Here is a 23,142-nt window from a genome sequence, read left to right on the forward strand (position 1 = left end):
CTCGAAGGTGATATGTATGCAAAAATATGGGAACAAGCTAGTGGTTGATGCCAATTAACACTGTCTTCTCAGGCCATTGGAGCAAAGATTCACCTTTGAACTACTGGTCTGTGGTCAATACCAGAACACTTTGGCCTTCTAAGCTCCTTCCCGGAGAGCTCACTAAAGTGGAAAATGCGGTGAGCCTCAAATCAATTTCCGCAACCTCTCAAATCACCCCTCCATTCCAACATATTTGATGATGTTGAAAGACTTCCAGCCCCAAGTGGGCATTACAAATGGATCAATTTTCTCTCTCAAAATTCCATCTCGAGAATGGTCAGGGAATCCCGCAAAAGGGGACGAATATTGAGGATGGAAAGGTTCTCCTTTTTGTACAAAGGAAGACACACATCTCTGAGATATTGAAGAGAGTTGTGAGTGAATCAAAAAGACATTGATCGAGAGGCACAATTTCTCGATTGATATCCACATTACATGAATAAATGGGATCCCTTTGGAAAGGTGGATGGAATCGCTTCTTTTTCCTCCACAGAAACTTCCAAAAGAATATATTTCTGGCACAAAGAAAATGACATTGAGGCGCGAAATAGATGCCAAAATTCCATTTTCTCGCCACACTTCCATCAACTTTCCAGCATGTCACCAAATTCTCAAGCAATCATCAATTCAAGACTTCATGGGTGGAAAAGTAAGGAAATTTTTTGGTGGAGCCCTCCGAAATGTTCGAGATTGACAGAGAAAAATGTCTATCTGATGAAAGGATAGACTATTATCTACAATCTGTCCAACTCCGAGAAAACCCCTTTAGATTATGTAAAACATCCAGGGAAAACTTCTTGACAAAATTCTCTCATAATCCATTTTTCAGAGAAAATTTTCCCACCATTACTCAAATTGTTTTATCACTGAAAGCACCAGAGTTCAAACACAACTTTTCCTCCAATATATTTGCTTGGAAAATCCCATCCGATTAATCGAACTTTATTAACTTTTGCCATTCCTTCGGTTCACCATAAACCCCATGAAATATTAACTGCAATTTTCATGAAAATATCTAATGATAGAATTTCCACACAATACCCCAGAAAGTTGCATGATATTGTCATCAAGTGACTTTTATGACCAAATCGATTTACGAGAAAAAACGTCTGTTTCAACCCCATTGAAATTCCCATGGTAAAACCACCAATTTAATTATCAATAAAGATGGTAAAAGTTTTTTCATAGACTTATAATTATTTGGTGAATAAATAAAATTGTGAAGCTCAATAAAGGATCATTGACGTTATGAATTATACTTTTCCATCCATGCCATGAGAGTATTAGTATTTAAGCTACTTTAAAATACTTCGTGTGATAGCACAATTAAATATGAAAAAAGTGTTCGAGACATTCATTAACGGATAGATTTGGAAATCAAAGTTTTGCTATAACTGACAAATTTCAAATACTTGTATATTTCTATAAATTTCATATCAGTGTGCTATAAGGGTGTCCGTAACTAAGTAAAAATTCATATACAGTCATAAGAACACATGGTTCTTTAATCTATAGTTACTTAAATTGTTTCCCTTTGTAAACTACCGGTCTGGATTTATTTAGGTTGGAAGAATTGGGAGGAAATGGGCTCTACTAAGGCAACTAGCTGCCACACCTTTTAGCACCCAGCCAGATCCCCCGAAAGACCCAAGTCCACACGTCCTGGCCTAGTCCATACAAATTGAGAATTTTCCAGTAACAGTTTCCTTTACAAGTTCCAAAATAGACGTAGAATCCTTTTCTCATTGACTAGTAAAGCTAACTTTTCTAACCGGGACATAGGTTCTTTTGGTCTTTGATGGCCTAGAGACGTTCCTCGGACGGAACACTAATAAAATTTCCTCAGCAAGTCCCTCACACACATCTGTATTTGAAGCCTTACATCTCATCTCATATCAGTCTTAATTGTTGGTCCTAAATAGAGACGCAGGCCTAGGTAATCTGGTTTTATCCCTCTATGCTTTTCGATCCTCCATGACTTAAGGAAGGTTTTCGAAGTAGATTCCAAGATGTTCGTCTAGAACTACCATCGTCTAGAACTGCTTTGAGCTTGATGCTGCCTTTATACAGTAGACTCTCACTCAATCGGCTCTTTTTCAATCGGGCGACAAATTTTGTTGACAATTTTCACGTTTAATAATTATGAAGCTAATTCGCTCAAATTCGCTGTAGTTTTTCCTATTTTATCGTGATTCTTTATAATTGAGCGCTTTTTGTGGAACTTACAAAGGCTTTGACGCACAAATCTATCGATAAACCGGATGACATTTTGCCCCATATTCCCGATTGAGAGAGAGTCTACTGTAATGACTTGCAAAGCTTTCCTGGGCAAGATTTCTTATTTCATATGTTGAGCGTGATCATACCATCGAAGTTGTAATATACCGACTGGAAGAATCAACTTCTTGATCTTTAACTTCACGCGAACGTTAAAATTTGTAGAAGTCAGTTCTTCTATTAAGATTACAACTGTCATGATTTAAAAGTCAGAGTCACTTCCCCTCTTTAGAATGGTACTGCAACAAGGTGTTCGTGGATAAAGAGAATCAGTCTTGATTCGATCGACCGAACGGAATCATAGAGATCTAGGTGCCTGGACTACGAAACTGAATAAGTTGTTACTCCAGTACCCAGGACATCAAATTAACTGTCCGATATTTAAGAAAGATTTCCTTAACTTAAAAGAATATCATCTTGGTCGGCTGCTTCCACTCGCGACCTTATATATCCGATCTTGCGATCCGATATATCCGAACGTTAATTGAACTTAACGACTAATCACGTCCCTTCACATGACATTTCTGAAAAGCTCCTCTGAACTAGGGTTCAAGTTCATCTCGGATTATTGGATTATACAAAAACAGTTTCCGTGTCAGTCAGTCGAATGATGAACATTACGACAGAAGTTATGATTCCAGTCCAAGTGTAGTGTAACCAGTGTAACAATTCCCGCTTGTATGTGATTTCCCTTGTCATATTTGATACGTTATGGTAGAGATATCCATCCTCATCATTCAGTGTATTCGTCCATCTCGTATCAACTGGTAACATTATTCTAAGCTGATCTGGGCAAGAGCTGTTAGGGCCCAAAAAGACTCAGACTAATGGTCGTGAATATTTAGTCCGAAAATTTGACAGTAAAGATTTATCCCATACAATGAGAGCCTAGGATCATCGATTTGAAATTATTTGCAGACATTACAGACTAGATATTTTAAAGGATCATACTGAGTTTATTTGAGCTCTTACTGGCCACAACAAAAACTTAGTAAAACAGCCACGGCAAAAGAACCCGATGAACTGATTAATTTTCTTTTGAACCATCCAATGAACACGGACACGTTTAATTAATTATAAAATAAAGTGAGTACTCGCACGGTACACCTAAAATTTGTTTTCGCAAATTTTATAAAACTCGATTATTAAAAACAAAATACTTAGAATATTTTATTTATCTTTAGTAAAATTCAAATTTCCTTATTGTTTTAGATGGGCAAACAAAAAAAGATCTTTGAACAGTACCAGCCTTACATAAAACAATGGGAAAATTTTCGAAACTCGAAATTAGAAATGGTTCCGGATTAACTTTCGAGTATCGGTTTTTCGATTTTAGCGTATCTTTGAAGGGTTGCACCATTTTGTGAAACCTATCAATTACAATACAAATCCAGTTTTTAAAATAAAAACGGTTATTATTGCTTGTTCAAAATCCTTATTTAGATTCTTTCATTTTGTAAGTCAGATGGATATGAAGAGGGCGCAGTGTTTCTTTGAACCCTTTAAGGACGAGAAGGTCAAAAATTGAGGGTAAGAAAAATTTTTTTTCTAACTTTTTAGAACAAAATAAAGTTTTCGAAGATCTTTATAGACCTTTACAGTTTTAATGTGGCTTTAGAAGGCCATAGGAAAAATTTCATTTTTGGGTCACGGGTAACCCAATCGTCCTTAAAGGGTTAACTGACGCCAAAAGTGGTCAGGAATGCTTGCACTCTGAAGGAAATAGAAGTAAGAGACCGGCTGATAGATCACAATCGTTTTCATCTGGTTCAAATGGGTTCAAACCTGTTATGAATCAATATGTATTTTCTTATTCGAAAATCAATATTATCACTCCTAAGCCGTTTATGAAATTTATTCAAATTGGTTAAAATAATTAGGTAATCTGATGAGGTACGGTCCAATGTGGTATAACAAGTGGTGAACGGAAAAGACCTGTCTTGTCTCTTGCAATTTTTATTTTAAACTTAATTTAGTTTAAAATAAAAATTGCAAGAGACAAGACAGGTCTTTTCCGTTCACCACTTGTTAATTAGGTAATCGTTTGAACACGATTAAGAAAGTGGTTTTATGGTTTAATATCAATATCGTAGAGGATTTCGTGGCGAAATTGGTAAGAGTGATAGTCAGATTTTTGAAGGTCAGATCTTTTAATCGACTTGCTCAGTTCTTGAACTCAGGTTCGAAGTACGCAAGTTGCAAAAAACTGAATGTCTGAAATGATTAAATAAATTACCGAAACCATGGAAGAAATACCTATATTTCGAAGAACCACTGTTGGTATGATAGACCTAACAGATTTTTAATAAAAGTAGCTTTTTAGTAGTCATAACTAATAATCTAAAGTCATGAGCTTGAGTATATCCCAAACCTGGGACACTTGGCAGTCCTTTTTTCTAAGGCTTTCTGGAATTATCGTCATCTGCTGCACTTTGTTTATATTATTAAAATAATTATGTGATAGTTTCAAAAGATAATCTTTCTCCTCTTCATAGCCAAAATTTTAATTTAAATTGGCCTGGTATCCAAAGTTTAACAAAAAAAATCTAATCTATTGGAGCAAAAGCCAACAGCCAAAGTAGGATTTTTGGTTCCAATTAATAATATATCTCGGTTTATTTGACTCTATGCCAACAGGGTAGGGTCAGTGGGTGGCCCAGTGTGAGCTCACAAGAAATTAAAGTGAATAGAAACAGTTCAGCAATAATAAATCCCCAAAAGCCACCCCATATGCTAGTAAAAAGGGGCAAGTCTAGAATGAAGTGTGGGAAAAATCCAATCAAGTGTTTTCCCACACTTTTCCACGCTTGTAGAGAAGTCTCGCATGGATGGGTGGTAGAGTCGTGAAGCAAATAATAAGAAGAAAAAAAATAATGATAACTTCCTCTTCTAAAACGAAAAGCTCCCACAATGAGCTCTTTTTTTTGGGAATGTGATAGAGACACAGTCTATATAAAAGAAGTCTCTATGGAGGTTCTTTGTGGGTTCAATTGACACGATGAGACCGCTGAGGAGGAGGGTTCAGCTTCACGTGAAGACAGTGCTAGCTGGGGGTCGGTGATGATGGGTGGTGAAAAAAGTGGCGTGGCACGACATGAAAAACCACCAAATAATCACGTTATGTTTTGATTTGTTACAATTTGTTGGCGCGCGTTGAGCACGCGATGATTAAATATGGGCCGCGATGATGTGTTTAGATAAGTCCTCAGCACACACACAATGAGACACAATGCTCCCCCAAATAGATCCTACTCCCCCAGAAAGGCTGGAAAAATTGTATGCAGGTCGCCCCATAAATCATCCATATACCCTCACAAATTTTTTTCCCTTCACATTCCACGAAGGTGAGAGACACCAGAAATCCACCCACACTTTACCTTTTTTCACGACACCTCGTGGATTTCGTTCCCCTTGGGGGTAAGATAGGGGAGCAAGGTGGTAGCGTGGATAAATAAATGGGTCTGACGATGTTTAAGGATTGTCGACACAGAGTGGATTTGATTTTAAACGGCTGCCGCAAAATGAATAATGCCCACCCTCCAAAGTGAATAAGGGAGACACAAGAGAACTGCGCTAATGTGAGAGCTTTCGATATGCAACAAGAAGAGATCCTTTGAAAGGGACTACCTCTACGGCAGTATTCAATAGGTTATTCCAAAGGGATTATTAAGTTACGTGTAACAATTGGATGGGTTTTGCTTGAGGGTATTTTACAAAAAAAAAATCTTGTTAAAAATGTACATTCATACTAAAATAAACTATATTCCAATGGTTTTATAAAAGTTGAAAAATGTCACATAATATTTAGATAATATTTTTATTGCAAGGAAATTTCATACCATATTCTCTTGTATAAAAAATATGGTAATGCAATTTATTTAATGAGTGACTAAAAATTGTTACAAGAAAGCATTCATGGAATTGTAGAAGAATAGGGTAAGTGTACCAAATTTCGGCCAGCTTGCAATTCCGGCCACTTTTTTTAATCTTCGAATTTCCACGAATTTTTATTTTTTGCATGCCCTCTCTCTAGAGATTATACAATGCAAAAAATAACAATAATGTCACTTCGACAAACGAGATGATGTGATAAAGACATTGGAAGAATTCCGGAAAGGCAAGGAACTATGAGAATGAAGGTGGCCGAAATAGGCCATCAAAGCTATGTCTAAATTTTTGTTAATTTTAAAATGTATTAAAAATGATTTTAGAGAACATAAAGACGATAAACTGTCTGCAAGCATCCAAGGAACACTCCTTAAAGATATTACATTTCAAACTTGATACTTTGGCGCTTTCATGCAACTATGTCGAAATTTGGCACACTTACCCTATAGTATTGAAATCGTAGATTTAGATTTTAACTCAAACATTATACAGTATTTCAAATTGTTTATGCTGCCACTGTTCGTTCCATGTTTATGATTACTGCTACGAAAGGACAGCTTGCAAAAAATGTGCCGAAGTTCATATAATTAGATAGCACTTTTTTTAATGTACCATTTTTTTTTTGGTTTATACATAATCATTTAGAAACTGTATTTAAGAAAGTGAAAATCTCTAAAGGGATCCCTAAATAACCCTACTAAATATTATAACGCTAAGTTTGAAGGAAGTCCTATTCAGTAGGGAATATTTTTTGAAAGTTTCGTGAAAATATGGAAATTTATTTAATGTATGTGTCTAAAATATGTAAGATTCATGAAGTTTTTTTTTTCTTATTTTAATCCACCTTTTCCTGTAAAGAAAGATTTTCAACTTCCGTATCGCAAATAGTAATGCTAATGAGTTTTGACCCTACTAGTCAAATTGAGAAATACATTGGGAAATCATATACATAAACAAATACTAAATTGTGGGAGAAGCTGGAGCAAAATATGGCAAATGGAAAATCCTAAAATTCTAATTGTTTGAAGGACAGAGAAATCGAGACTTCAATTCGAGTGCGATCCTGAGTCGACCATAATGCAAAAGGATAAAAATGTTTGGCGTTAAGTTTTATGACGTGCAGGGGAATTCTGTAACGATATGACAATGTCATGTAAAATTTGAGAGCAGGACAACATTAAAACCCAGTGGGCAACGAATAGTCATAGCTTAGAGCTACATAAAGCTCTTAGTAACTGATAGGAAGTAGATTTTCAGAGAGTACATTCGCATGTACCACATAAAAATTTTTGAATTTTGTAGAGCGTGCGGCCTTTGTCATCCTGTTACAGAATTCCCATACTGACCGGTTGCGACCCGACGCGACGTCAACTTAGTTACCATATCTGAATGGTTTTGCGGCCTTTGCGGCTATCCGTCCATTGGAAAGTAAACTTCCCGCTCTTCCGCACACCATTCTTTTGTGGTAATCTAAATTACTATCGTTACAAATGATCATCCTCCGAAGTCTGAGAAATATAGTTCATATCGCCAAGACAAGGTCCCATTTTTCGACAGTCTCTAACCGAAAATTTAGGCTAGATCCAGGGCTCACCGCGCTGAGATAGAAGTAGGGAATGGTATAGTATTAATACTCTGAACCTTTAAAGCCCATTAACTTGACCTCAAAAGTCTAATATTTTGCTTTCAAGCGTCATCATAATGTTATCTTTCTTGTGGTCTTCCTTATGTATCCGTTAAAGCAGCATAGGATTCTATCAAAAACACAGTGCAGAGCGTCAATGATGTCTTCTGGTTCGTTGTACCTCTTCAATGGTTCTGTCTTTTAGTGGTTCATCAAGCAATATCAATAACACAAATGAAATCTATACCAGAATTGTTCATTTGGTTCTTTACGTTTTTTAAAATCAATTTTTGATCAAAATATAATATTTGCTGAATTCTGTAAGAGTCAACAGAGCTGTTTCCAAACCACATGTAATCACCGCTTTTGATCTGAAATTGGGGAAATTGAAGCATCACCTGAACCTGAAGCATCAACACGGATAAGAGTTTTGCCAACACTTTTACAAGAAGAACCGCCTGGTACACTTCAGGGATTCGGTCTGAAAGTCTGGATATAAATAAGTACGGAAGACCATTGGCAACACAAGTTGGCTTAAAAGGATCATCCGTTTCCATTCCATCTTCAAAACAGCTAAAACAGCTGCAGCCAAAACAGTACATTAGGAAGGTCAGGTACCATAAATAGCTCTTATAGATATCCTGAGTGATGAAATTTCTAAAGTTGGAAGTAATAGAATTCCTTTGAGAGCTTATGATCGTGACAGAACCACTCAAGCGTCTTAAGATTTAAGGGAATCGAACAAAACATATAAAAACCTAAAAGAATACAGAAAATTTTGAGCAATATTTAAATATTTTCACTGCAAGATATGACAATTTTGATTAAGTTACGGGCTGTCGTTCCATTACAGCAGATCCGTTGTTTTACTTAGAATTTTCAAATTTTATTTTAACATTTTTTTCAAATGACCATGCGGTATAAAAAAGTTCAGGGGATTATACATTAAGAGAAATCCGAAAAAGTTAAAATAACATTTCGGAAATGTTAATTTTACCCGGAAGTATTGATCCGAAATCGATGTAAATATTATGCTTTTTAGGTATATTAGAGATTAAAGTTACCTTTTTTCATGTTAATTTTACCCTTAAAAAGGTGTAAAATTAACATTAAAAAATGTAGATATATTTTTACACCTAAGAAGTGTTAGAGTTATGAGGAAAAAAATTAATTGCACCCCCGTTTTTTCTCAGTGTAGGTTATTAATTAGCAATTAGAGTGCCCTCAGACCCTGGGTTCCGCGTGAGTTCACTGGCCAGATTAGCTCGAAATCTCCGAAATGAGTTACCCCTTGACAAAGTTTTAAATCTGCACTAAAGAACTTTAATCCGTTCACTTCGACTCCAGTTCGCATTTTCTTGCCATTCTTGAGCATGCAGAAAAACCTTTCTTGTCATAAAGAAAGTATAATGATTTTTAGACTAAAAAATGATTAAGTTTAGATCTAAATTAGACAAATTTTCTGCAATAATTTTGCAGAAGAACGAAAATCCTATGAATATAAGTGTATTACATATTTATATCATTTATCAGAGTCAAAGCAAATTAAAATGCCTCAAAGTACTCCTTATGTCCACTTTTGCCTCAGAATTTTGAGTATATCTACAAAATCAAGTTTTAGAAAATAGTACAAAACACACCTACCTTCCAGGCATGAGAAAGTAGTATTTTGCAAAGTTGCAGAGTAATAAACTTTCTATGAAATTTCGTATGAAAGAGCTTCTTTCTATTTAGTTGCATTAGTGTCAATGACGTTGATATTACGGCCATGTTTTGATAATATGTAGTCAAAGACCACAGTGTTTGGAATTATTTTGAAAAGCATATAAAATTGTAACGTTTTGATTTATTCAATAAATAAAACTTAAAGACTTGATGTCTTTGTTTAAAAAAATATCAATTAAAGCAATTCGATACCTCTTCTGCAAGATACTGATTCTCTACTTGTGCTTATTTCTCTACGCTGTAATAAAAAAGAGGTATCAGCAAGAAATCCAACAATAGAGGATGTACGGAAATTTATCGATGTCAAGAGCAAGGGAACAAGAGACTGGGAAAAATACACAACAATAATGGATTGAAAAGAGCTTTCGACAAGTGTCTATTAGAGCTTTTCCCATTGGAAGAGCATATCTCTTCGGCAATTTTTCTTTTCCTGCAATGGGAAGACAAATGTGTAGTGGGTCCTCACCTCCTCGAAAACTTCTCCATATTTATTTAAAATAAGACAATAAATATCAATTTAGGTACCATTCACAGTATTTTTGGGGGGAAACATATTGGAGGATATATGGCAAAAGAATAACATTGTGCTTCTGTATGGGGAAGTTTTCTAGGCGAGGGGAAAAAGCCACATACACAAATTGTTTTTCGATGTTCAGCTGCTTAAGGACTCATGCTGAATATATACACCCCTTGAATTTTAAGGCTGAAAGAATGCTTGTATAAAGTCCCTGAAGCATGTGCCACAAAAGAGCTTCCTGTGGGGATTGATTTCCTGTTTGAAATAATTCCATTTTTGAAATCTGTATTCCCAATGGACACTCTCGCCGTCTTTTCTGGATACTGCGAAAAATGCTTGTGGATTTTTTTTACCCAAGGAACATTTTCTTCTCCAAATTGCCTTGAAGAATTCTATACAAATACAACACCACATGAACCATTTCTCACTTGAATACTGCTTGTAAGGTAAAGTGCCCTCAAGTCGACCGGTTCCTTGACTCGACCGGTAGAGTTATTTATTCAATTTATTTATATTTGCTATAATATATACCATGATCTTACATAATTAGGTCAATTATTCCATAAATAATACAAATCAGTGATAATGTCATAGAAATTGACCATAAAACATTAAAAAATTGACCATCGGTCGAATTGAGGGCACTTTACCTTATGTGAGAATATAAAAGCGGTCGAATTATTACTTATACAGAAAAGTGGTTCACTAGAACCAATCTATAGGAAAATGCTATAAAACCTGTAGTGTTTAGAAGGAATGCCTTTAAAAAAGGTGTAGCAAAGAGTCCCATGTTTTGCGAAATGCTCGAACTCGTGACTTATAATATACCTCAAAAGCACTTTCTCAATATTTATCGTTTACACAACCGATTTGAACTGATTAATTAATCACTCAAAACATTGCTCAATATAGCTTAGGAGTGATAGAATTAATTTTCGGACAAAATTACTTTATTACAGCTTCATTTCCGGTTCATAACCGATTGAAACCATTTCAGGCTTGTCAGGAATTCCAAGACCTTTCCAAAAAGCCCAAATATAACGTAAACAGCCCAATCCCGTTCACTTGAGAAGCATGTTCTCTATAGCTTATATGAGAAATCACAGTTACTACACTGAGATAAATCCGAAAAAATTAAAATAACATTCCGGAAATGTTAATTTTACCCTGCAGTGCAGATCCGAAATCGGTGGAAATATTATGCTTTTTAGGAGTATTAGGGATTAAAGTTACCCCTTTTCATGTTAATTTTACCCTTAAAAGGTGTAAAATTAACATTAAAAAATGTTGATATATATTTACACCCAAAAAGTGTTAAAGTAATGACGAAAAAAGTTAATCGCAGCCTCTTTTTTTTCAGTGTAAGAATGATTCAACAGTGCATATGAGTAAAATGTCTAATGAAATACTGAATAAGCCATAATCACGAATGAGCCAGAATTCCAAATGGACTAAAATCCTGAAATTCTTAAACTCTAAAATTGTTGAATGGTTAAATTCCTGAAAAGCCAAAATTCCGAATTAGTCCAATTATTCAAAAACCCGAAAATCAGTATCCCAAAAGCTAAAATGCCAAGAAACCAAAATTCCAAATGGGGCAAAATCCCTAATGAATCGAAATCCCAAAAATCCAAAATCTCTAATGGGCCGAAATCTCGAAAATCAAAATTCTGAATGTCGAAATCGTGAATAACTAAAATCCTGAACTATCCAAATCAAAGACTGATTAAAAATTTTCGATTTTGGACAAAATTATGAAGGCCAAAATTCTTAATGGGTCGACATCCAAAAAACTAAAATACTGAATGTCCCAAAATCATGAATGAATCAAAATTCCAAATGGACTAAAATCCTGATTTTTTCAACTCTAAAATTGTTGAATGGTTAAATTCCTGGAAAGATAAAATTCCGAATTAGTCCAATTATTCAAAAACCCGAAAAGCAGTATCCCAAAAGCTAAAATACCAAGAAATCAAAATCCCAAATGGGGCAGAATCCCTAATGGATTAAAATCCCAAAAATCCAAAATTCATAATGGGCCGAATTCTCGAAAATCAAAATTCGGAATGTCGAAATCGTGAATAACTAAAATCCTAAACTATCCAAATCAAAGGGTGATTAAAAATTTTCGATTTTGGACAAAATTATGAAGGCCCAAATTCTTAATGGGTCGGCATCCAGAAAACCTAAATACTGAATGAACCAAAATCATGAATGAGCCAAAATCCTGAATGATCAAAATTCAAAAAAGACAAAAAATTTCAAATCCTGAAAGTTAAAAAAAGCCAAAATTCAAAATGGAGTAGAATACCCTAATGGATCGAAATCCCAAAAAGCTAAGATCTCAAATGAGTCAAAATCTTGAAAATTAAAATCGCAAATGCCGAAATTCTGAATTGGTCAAGATCTGTAATGGATCAAATTCTCGAAAGTCAAAATCCCGAAAGCCGAAATCCCGAATTATCCACCATCCTGAAAAGTCGAAATCCAGAAAGGCCAATTCCCGAATGGACCAAAATTCTTAATCGTTCGAAATTCTCTAAAAGCCAAAATCCGGAATTGGCCAAAATGAGAAGTGAGAACCAAAATCAGATAATTCGCTTAAATTATTCAATTTGAATTATACCGATTATTTCTTAACATTTTTCTTTATTATAAATGGATGCATTAAGTAAACTATGAATTAAGAATTAAAAAATATTTTTTTGACAAATATTTTTATTTTACAAAGTGGGTTTTACAAAGTACTATGGTGCCTACACACTAGAAGCAATTTTCGTCAAAAATTACCTTTTTAAAAAAAAAATCTGACGTTTCTGCCTACAAGGATAGGGGAAATTTTCTTTAAAGGCATTTTTTAAAGAAATTTTTCTTAGTGTGTAGAGGCCAATGGAACAATTCTATAGTCAAGACCTTAGCAGAGATTCTAAAATCATTTGAAAATTTATATTCTATTGAGACATTCTTTTTGGCTTCTTGGGTTACCAATTTTGAAAGAGAGAGAGTACTTGTGTGTGCTTTTCTTCCAGGCAAGTTCCGGAAAGAAAACTTCACCACACATCGAACACTTTGTGGATTCGTGAAAAAGTTGCACTCCAAGATGAAAGCCTCTAGAGGCCGAGACACCCCCTCACTGACCTCCCGAGTCTGCTTCTGAAAGACGTGGCAGACAAATGTGAATGTGGAGTGCGAAAAAATGGTTAAAAAAAAAAGAAAAAAAGAGGCAAAAAGCTAAGCCACAAAACACCATTGAGAAGAATAACAGCCATTTAAGGGATGCTAGAGAACTTCCAGGCAACTCTCAATGTGGCCAAAGAAGTCCAAAGGGAGTATGCGACAAGTAATACGGAGGGAAAAATGAGAGAAAAGCACTCACTTTATTGGATATACTTTGTATCCAATGACCATAAAATAAAATCCAATAGACCTTCCGCATGTCGAGAATCTTCCCACACTTTTCATTCCTCCAAACGACAGACAATAATCCCCACATGCTGCCCATGAAGCTGTGGACAAAAAACCCCAAACAAAGTCTATAAACCAACAATCCATTGTAATTAAATTATTCATTAATTGTTTTGCAAACCAGAAAAAAAGAAAAACCTCCATCACCAACGATTTTAGCCATGCTCCACGAAACCACTTAAAAATCGAGCTGGGAAAAATCAATAGGGATCGCCATGGCTTCTCAATCTATTTAAAAGGGTGCATTACTATCAATCACGATTAATTTCACACCGGGAACATTCTAACGCTATAAATTTTCAGCTAACAATCGATTAATTGCGTGTATAATTGCATTTATTGTCAGTATTTACGGCTTTACAACAATTTTTCATCAATGTTTCACATTCATCAATTTCTTGATCCTTAACTGATTTCCTATTTATAAGTCTCTTAAATAGGATAGAATTATTTAATAAAAAAACTCATATTAGTCAATATTATAGGATTTAGATTTTAATATTGACTCAATACTTATGAATTAGAACTCCTACGAATAAGTGAGTTGAAATTTCTGTATAGGGGAAGGCTTTCAGGTTTTGCACATACCATATTTTTCATATTTATCTCATGTTCCTTTAATAAATCCGACCTATTTTTTTTTAGAAAATTTGTAACTTAAGACTATGGCTATAAAATCATATTACCGGTGATTAGGTCAGTTTCATTAAAAGAATATGGGAAAATATGAAATGTTTGCAGCCAGCGCAGCCAGAGTATGTACAAAACCTGAAATCTTCCCCTGAAATCTTCTAGATTGATCAAAATTTGCAAATGCTGTTCATGTTAAAGTCATTATTATTAATCGTATCGAGATATTTATTACAAGGTAATCATTTTTACATTGTCATATCCCGTGTTGGAAGAATCTGCGAAGTCCATTGTAGACCGCCCAGGAGCGCCTTCCCCGTAATGTGGATGCTTCTTCCATGCTCCCGGAATCGATCCGCCCAAGAGCCAACGGTCTTGCCTATTGCGCCACTGATTCCCCGTTAAAGTCATATTTGGAATATATGTAATACGCACGTTGCTTGGCGAAAATGTGCACAAGTACACATTTCAGCAGATTGCCCACCTGACTATTAATTATTAATTTACTTAAAGATTGTAAATATATATTATATTATTTACACAACACCTAAATTAGTTATAGTTAAAATTCAGAGATAAATGAATTTATCGAAGTCAGTTAATTAAGAGATAGAGTAGCGACAAGATATATAGCACAGTTTCGGACACTGTAATATTTGCTTTGTTTTTCGAAATATTATGCATTTAAATGATGAAAGTAATAATAATAAATTAACTTGTATATGAATACATTTTGAATATGAAGAAAAAACCTGAAAGTTCGATCAAGAAATTTAGTACGATCAAAAAATTTTTGATATGGCACATATTAAGAGGACAATATCTCTGTACGTCTGGGAACACTTCTAAACTGGATATTTTTACATAATTGGATTTCAGTGATGCTTACATCAGTTACTTTTTCAAGCTTTGTTCAATTTTTTCCTTTAATTTCGATACGGCAGAAAAAGAATTCAATTTTAACAATAGCAAAATCTTCTCTAGAAATGGTCATTCTTTCTCAAATTTTGCGAGTTTTCTGCCTGATGTCTAAGTTTGATTATAAGAAATTATTGAATTAATGGTTATCTTCCTTGAACCATAAAATTTTAAAGAAAATTTCTTAGTTATCATAAACTTTTTTTTATGTAAAGCCTGTAGGGGAAAGCGCGCTACCTTCGGATGATCTAAGCTTCGAACAAATCATTTTATCCAATGTGTTATAAATGAATTTGGCCCATTATAATATTATATTTCAATAGATAGCCCAATGTCTTAAATATTCAAAAAAGAGCTATGGGTGAAATCCAAAAGGAACATAGAGAAAAAATTGAATTGTCCGAAGCTTGAGTCGTCCAAAGGTAGAGCGCTTTCCCCTACATTTGCACCAAAGATTTTATTTACATATTTTCGTCTGTTCTCATAACTTTGTGCTTATACTAATGCCTATATAAATGATCAAAAATACAGAAATATAATGAATTTTAAAATAAAAGTAAATTCAGATAATACATTGAGAGAAAATGAATGTGTGCTATTTAAATTGTCTACACGAATTATACCTAAACTAATAAAATGAGAAAAACACATGGTTCTAGGGGAAAGTAGGCATGGTTCGCACAGAGTGAACCTTCAGTTGATGCGAATTTTCTCTTTGTTTGCAAAGAGCTGACTTACCATTTCTCATTTCGTCTCATGAGCTGAATCAACCCCTGGCAAGTTGCATGAAATTTGAAGTCACTTTCTCATACTTCGATTTAAATTTATATGAGATTTTTTTTGCACTCGCTACCGTCATGTTAAATATTTAAAAAGTGAGAAGATTTCCCGTATTATAAGATACCTTTCCCTATGGAGGGATAAATATACTAAACTTTTGTTTAAATAAATTTTTGCCTCTGAGAACTGTGAGCTGAGTCCGAGATCAATTTAGGAATTGACTTCAAATAGCTCCATATAAAAAGGCCAACTTGCCAGGCGCTTGAGCTAAATAATTATCTATGTTATGGCTAAGAAATGACGAACTAGCTCTTTGCAAATAAAGAGAAAATTTGCGTTGTTTGAAGGCTCACTCTGTGCGAACCATACCTATATTCCTCTAACAGATACAAATATTAAATAATTATCAGTTTTATTTATAAAAATAATAATTAGCACTATATTGAGACATTATATTTTCTAAAAAATAAAGCATGATCAGTCATAAAGATTGACATTGTGTCATAAAACATCAAAATAGGAAAATCGCTGAATGTGTGCTATTTATCTTGTCGCCACTGTATATAGCTCGGATCAGCTACAACACACTAAATTTCATAAAAAGCAGAAACAATGCTTTCGATGTGTTTAATATAATATTCTCTAAACTTGATTATACGCTAATATTGACTATTTAGCACAATAAGATGATTATTTGGAATAAACATGATATACACTTAAACTGTGGCAGATAACGAAGAAGTGTAGGGCTTATACTTCTTTGTGATCTTCCTTTTCGCCTTGATTACCTAAAACAGTGAGATAATCTGAAGATTTAACTATAGATTCTGTTCAAAGTTACCCTATTGTACCCTATAGCTCCAGATTAAACCGTAGTCAAAAGGTGGGTTATACTGGCTTTAGACCTAGTAGTGACTGACTGACCAATTTATCCCAAGATTATTGATTTATAACTATTTTATAATAATGCGAAACTACTCCAGATTTTTTAAAAACTCAAACATTTAGGGGGAAATGGGGCACCTTTGAAAGTGGGGCACCTTTAAAATTGGGATTTTTCTCCTATGTTTAAGTGGAACTGATCCATATCATAATGTAATTTAGCTTCTCAATCTGTTTGTGCAGCTACATTATATCATGATAAGGCTCAATTTAATTTAAAAATAGGTGAAAAATCCTAATGTCAAAGGTTCTCCATTTTCAAAGGTGCCCCACTTCCTCCTACCTTTCCAATTGATCCAGTTTTACCAAAATCGGTTGGGAAATACGCTATTTAGAGTTGTTTAATTTCTTATTTTAAGTATTCGTTAAAAGAAATTATGTGAACAATAAATTTTTCTTACCGAATTAATAGGGTGATTTGTAATTCTTTTTTTTAATACTGTAATTATCCACCATTTTAAAACAATTAACAAATACCTTTACAACGTCGATAAACCATCAATTACCACAAGAAAATCCTGCCCCAAACCGTCAATCACAAAGTCTTTTCAAACATCTCGAGGGTGAAAATTGCCCCTTTAAACAATTTGTCTACGGGAAAGTGGTGCGAAAGAAAGGTGAAAGCAGGTGTCAAAGTAATCAAATACGAGGGAGTGAAAATGGTCAAATGCCTCATTACCTTCACGCAATTTTCTCCACGCTAGGAAAATTCCTCCAGAAAAACCTATATCTGTACTTGCAATATTTATTATTTAGGAATTTACTCAAGCTGCAATAATCCAATTATATTGTTACGAGAGTTCCTTGGCAGAAGCAAAATTCTTTCATATAAATAACAATCGATTCATTGATCTGTGAAAAAAGCGATTTTGTCCGCCTTTCCTCACCCATAACTTCCAAAAAGGTTAAGCAAACAAGAATCATTTTGGGGATAGAGAGTACTGGGGATGGTGTTGTCCTGGAGGACTGGAAGATGGAAAAACACCAGAGACTTTACCTGAAGGAATCTTTTTCTGTCTTCCGGGAGGGAGATATGAAAAAGAAAAACATTTTTCCACTATTTATTTATTCCTTCCGCATTTTTGTCTCTCTCCCAGATTTCTTTTGCATCACTTGTGACGTCACTTTTGGATGAGGGTTGCCTAGGAAAAGCATAGGGGGTTGAATTTGTATTTATTTGAGAGATTTCTCGGATCGTTTTCCCACGATAATCTCCCTGTAAAAAGGCTGTCTGGTTTGTCTTATTTAGGCAATGTTTAATATTTTTAAATTTTTTCCAGTTCTATTGCTTGTATAGTCCAACCCTTAACACGTTGGATCTCATCCTCTGTCTGAATAGGCTACCTATGTGGAGGTTCAATTGGGAAGATGCAGGAGTTTGTGCATGCAGTGACAGCTCAATATCCCAGCCTAGTTATTTATGTGCCGTGAATAAATTCATCCCTTGACTTTGTCTTCGGAATCCCTGCTCAGCCCTCTGGATACGGTTTTAATCATCTTATCGATGACAACGTGTTCCACTTTGGAGAGAGTATAGGAGGCACAGCAACAAACAGGCACATTTACCGGGACAATGAACATGAAGGGTGGTTTTGGCGCCAAACACAATAACCATGAGGTCCTTCTCTTGAAATCAAGGAAAAGTGTTAAGTGAGATTTTTAACAATATAACCTTGTCTAAGACCGTCTTCAGACTAGAGGTTTAGCCCAGTTTCCGAGGGTCTCAAAACCTTAAACAGCAACCGATTTTAATGATTTTTCAAAATCTAATAGGTAATTTGACCTTAATAATTTAATTCTAAGTCAAATTTTTCCAAAAAATCTCGACTGATAAGACACTAGAGAAGTTAAGCCATATGGCTAAGCCTTAGGTCTGAAGCCCGTATAAGAGGAATTAGTGGCACAATAGGCAAGAGCGTTGGCTTTTGGGCGGAACTCACAGTTGTGAGTTCAAGTCCCGCCCGGTCCAAAGAACTGAATATCTATAAGAAGACATTTTCACTGTGATATAAAGTATTAAAAATGCACCGCCTTCGCCCAGCAACTCTGGGAGCCTGGAAGAAGCATTCACGCCACGGGGAGGCGCTCCTAGGCGGCCTACTATGGACTTACCAGATTCTACCAACACGGGATATGACATATGACATTGTAAAATAATTACCTTGAGATACAAATATCTCGATACGATTAATAAGCCATTGGATTAGGTCCAAAAACTTTCTTAGCCGTCATTCGTCCGTCCGTCGGACCGTTCTTTCAAGTTAAATAACTTCTTTAAAAAGAGAGATATCGCTTTGAAGTTTTCGCCAAAGATTCCCCATGCCCCTTCTTTCCGCCATTCTGAAGAGCGCCCTTATTTTATTTTAAGCCTTAGATCTTTCGATTAAGAAAAGAACTTAAGACCCCGAGTCCCGACTCCCCTGATCCGAATTAGATTAGATTCATTTCGAAGACATCAAGTGGCGTCCATCCATACATCTTCAGTTCCTCCTCTGGCCCCAGCGTCAGCTTCAGTCGCTCCACCCTCCTCGCTGTATCCAGGCCTACGTTTGAACCCCTTATACATCCCCTTTTCCAGTTACCCCTAGTTCCGAATTAGAAAGGGTACTTTTTTCTGAAAATTGCTCTAGCTTCGATTCTTAATAAAACTAGTAAAATCATTATGAGCGCGATTATTAAAAAGAAAATGTTCTAATTGTCTTCGTTAATTATCTCCGGCCCTATGACATGTAATCAGTCTGAAGTTTTTAGATGTTATAGCTTCATATTATTTATATCAAAGAAGTCAAGGATACCTCTCGGACAATCCTGACCCGAGCCGTAAGGGGTCAACCTTCAAAAATTGACTGGCCTTATATCTTCGGTTTTGATTAGTCTTGTCTCGTCAGAATCACTCCTCGCGTTTTTAGCAAGAGGCAATAAAGATTAAATAAGGAGAACCAGAAAATATTCTCGTGTAAGACAGTGTAGTTCTCTCCCAAGCGGCATTTAACGCTATAAATGAGTAGAGATGTCTGATATCTGCACGAAAATAATGTCGAAGATTTTACAAATTTCTTCTATATAACCGCATAAAAGAGGTCCATATTCGGGTGAATGGGGAATTTTTACATCCAAAATATAACAACTTTTTATTTTATATATAATCACGGCATTATGTACGGCAAAATGTATCGATTATGACTGAACAAAATATAATCACTCATTATTGTCAGTATTATAACTATCGGCTGAAGAGCTGTCATTTCTTTGGAATTTTTCTTTAAAACTTACTCAAATATTTTCCTCGAATTAATTATTATTTGTCATCAACAATTCAGTAACATTTTGTATGCCTCGTGCACTTTTATCGCGTATGAAACTTTAATGCAATGAGTGTTTTCCGTTAGAGGATACAATTTTAGTGAACAATATTATATTCCCGACTTGAAATTCGTAATAGAAAGCTGGGAAATTAAAGAAAATAAAATTGTGTGGTTTTATTGCTTTTTCCAGCATATCATTAAAAAAAAACTTATAGATCTCAGGTTTTTATTGAGTCTATTGATAGAATATATCACTTTAAACACAATTCTGCACAAATATCGGTACTCATCAATGTTTTTTGTATACTTTTCCATTAAATAGAGTTTGCCATCACCTATTTTCTGTAATTTTCCACGCCATAATCCTATTTTAGTTCCGATTAAATAAAATTAAGATATTATAACCTGATAGAGCAAGAAATGCGGAAGAAAATACGTCTTTACAGATTTTTGTTATTTTATTTACATTATGTCGTACATTATATTTACAATACGGATTCTTTACAACAATAATGTAACTACACAACATCAAGTGTCAAAACAGGCCAATTTTATGATTTTGGTGAACTTTTTCGACATTTCTGGGCACATTTTCTGCAACTCAGTTTTACAACAAATGATTGGAAAAGTGTTCGAATGCTTTCACTTCCGCTATACACTGCAATTAAAGAAAGAAATTTTTAGCAAACAAACACAGTATTAATTGACTATTAATCCGTAAATTTTCCTTATCTTGGTAAATTTTATCACTTCTAACTCAGTACTCCGCTCTACTGCTGACATTGATGCACTTTCATACTCTAATTTTGTGAAACACATCACTTTGTTCACAAATTTGAACTCAGGGTGATATCTCTGATTAATAAATAAAGCCGATTTTGACAAACTGGCAGTGTTATATAAAAAGAACACAAGTTGGACATAACTTGTCTCCTTTACAGAACAAATGTAACTAAAGCATATCAAAACATGATGTTCATACAATTTAACGACATTATGTGAACATAACAGCAAGAATATGTAAAGTAATTATACTTACGATATTTTCGACATAGATTTACACATTTTCACTCAAAAGTGGATTATATTATGACTTATTTATGGATTATAAAAACATGTAGTCATAATTTTAAGGGGAAATACCAATATATTAACTCGAATTTATCAAATAAAACGTATTGTTCATATTAATAGAAAATAACTGATATTTTCTATACATTTTTTAGTTAAGTTATTTTTATAGCGTACAACGCACATAATTTTCAGATAACATACCTTCATAATGTTCATACATTATATTTTTTAGTAATAGCTTGATTACGTTAAAAATATGTTGGTTACATTTGAGACATACATTATTTAGATATCAAATGCCGCTTGGGCTAGTAGAGCTGATCTTGTCATAACTTTTCTCTTTCTAGTGTTCTTTATCTGCATTTTATTTACTTAATTTCAGGTAGAATAAATTACCCGCGTACCCAAGGAATTACTAAGACCTTTAGATCCCTTAGAGAAAGACGGTCAGGGGCGATCTATTAACCTACAACCCGTTTTCCTCTTTTAACCAGATCCTTCTTCTGGTATACATGTGCGTGCGCACATTAAGCCGAGACGGGTACCGGTCGTCAGGTCGATCGGTGCCTCTTTCATAACCGCCGCTAGATCCGCTAGGCTGACATAGTTTCGAATCCTATCTTAGCGTTCAATTTATCACCTCGTATGGATGCACATTCCGAGGATATTGCCAAGCATCTCCAGCATTATGCTACATCTACAGCAATTCACATTACGCTGTGAACAAATTTTATTCAGGGCTGTGAGGAAGCCGCTCGGCCTCATTAGTTCCGGGCAGAAGAGTCAACTGTTACTAAGGCAGCTGTTCTTGAAGAATACTGTTACAAATCCCTGAGATTTGGTCTCAGTCCACTGTACAAATATTTTTGATGGGAATGTAGTCTAATCATCATTTTGGTTACGATTACGTTGAGCTCGGCTTAAATCGTAAATGTGTCCCGCACATTACTGGACCTCGTCTAGTCACCAACTAAATCAGCGATCGTTGCTGAAGTCCAGAATTGTTAAACCCTAATTCAGTATGCTCACAAGAAATAGAAAAGCGCTCATTCCATGATATTGTTCCATCATAACACACAGGGGTAGACGATCTTCATGAATAAATAGATAACATCAAATAATGTTAATCAAATGCCCACCGGAGGGTTTGGCAGATAGGTAGTCCCCGGCGAGGGGCCTTCAAAATTGAAGCCAATTTCTTACTTTCACATACAAATGCGTATGGGATTTTTTCTGCACTCGTGAACGTTACACGATATATGTCGAAGTTGAGGTGAGCCTTGTAAAGAGGGATAAATATACTATATATCTGTCTAAATGCAGTCTTGTTCTGATAAGTGTAAGCTGAGTTTCTGATCAATTTGTGAGTTGGCTTCAAACAGCTCCATATCAAAAAAACACTTCGCCGGGAGCTAGTCCCACCCTATGTAAGTCTGAGGCTTACAGTTCGAATTGGTACGGCTTCCGACACCGGTTCACTATTTTATTACTTTTTTCATCTGTTTTTCTTAGAATAAATTATAAGTTTTTGGTTGGGGTTTTCTAAAAAGAAAAGCAAAATCTTAAATTTGCTAAATATTTAAATTAATGTTTAAATAAAAGCCGAACGTTCTTACGACTTACACCACGAAAGCAAACGAGGAATATTTTCTCATGAGAACTTTTCACAGGAATTCGAGAATAAAAGCGTTTGAGGTGAATGGTCCGATGGCTAAATCGTTAATTTTCCAGCCCCCGACGATGACAAATGTTCCATCTACAGCTCCTGAAGATGATCAAGAGGATGGGACATCCTCCCTATAGTGCCACAGAGTAATCGCCTCCATTGTCCTAAACTGTAATTACTGTTAAGGACAGTTTCATAACCGATAAATTGAGTCTCCTTTGCAATTCCAAAGTTATAGAAGGTGCATTTGAGTCATTTCTGTGGTTAATAAGCTCATCTGCAAAATCTT

The sequence above is a fragment of the Phlebotomus papatasi genome, chromosome 3 (genome assembly GCF_024763615.1).
Source record: "Phlebotomus papatasi isolate M1 chromosome 3, Ppap_2.1, whole genome shotgun sequence".
Lineage (NCBI taxonomy): Eukaryota > Metazoa > Arthropoda > Insecta > Diptera > Psychodidae > Phlebotomus > Phlebotomus papatasi.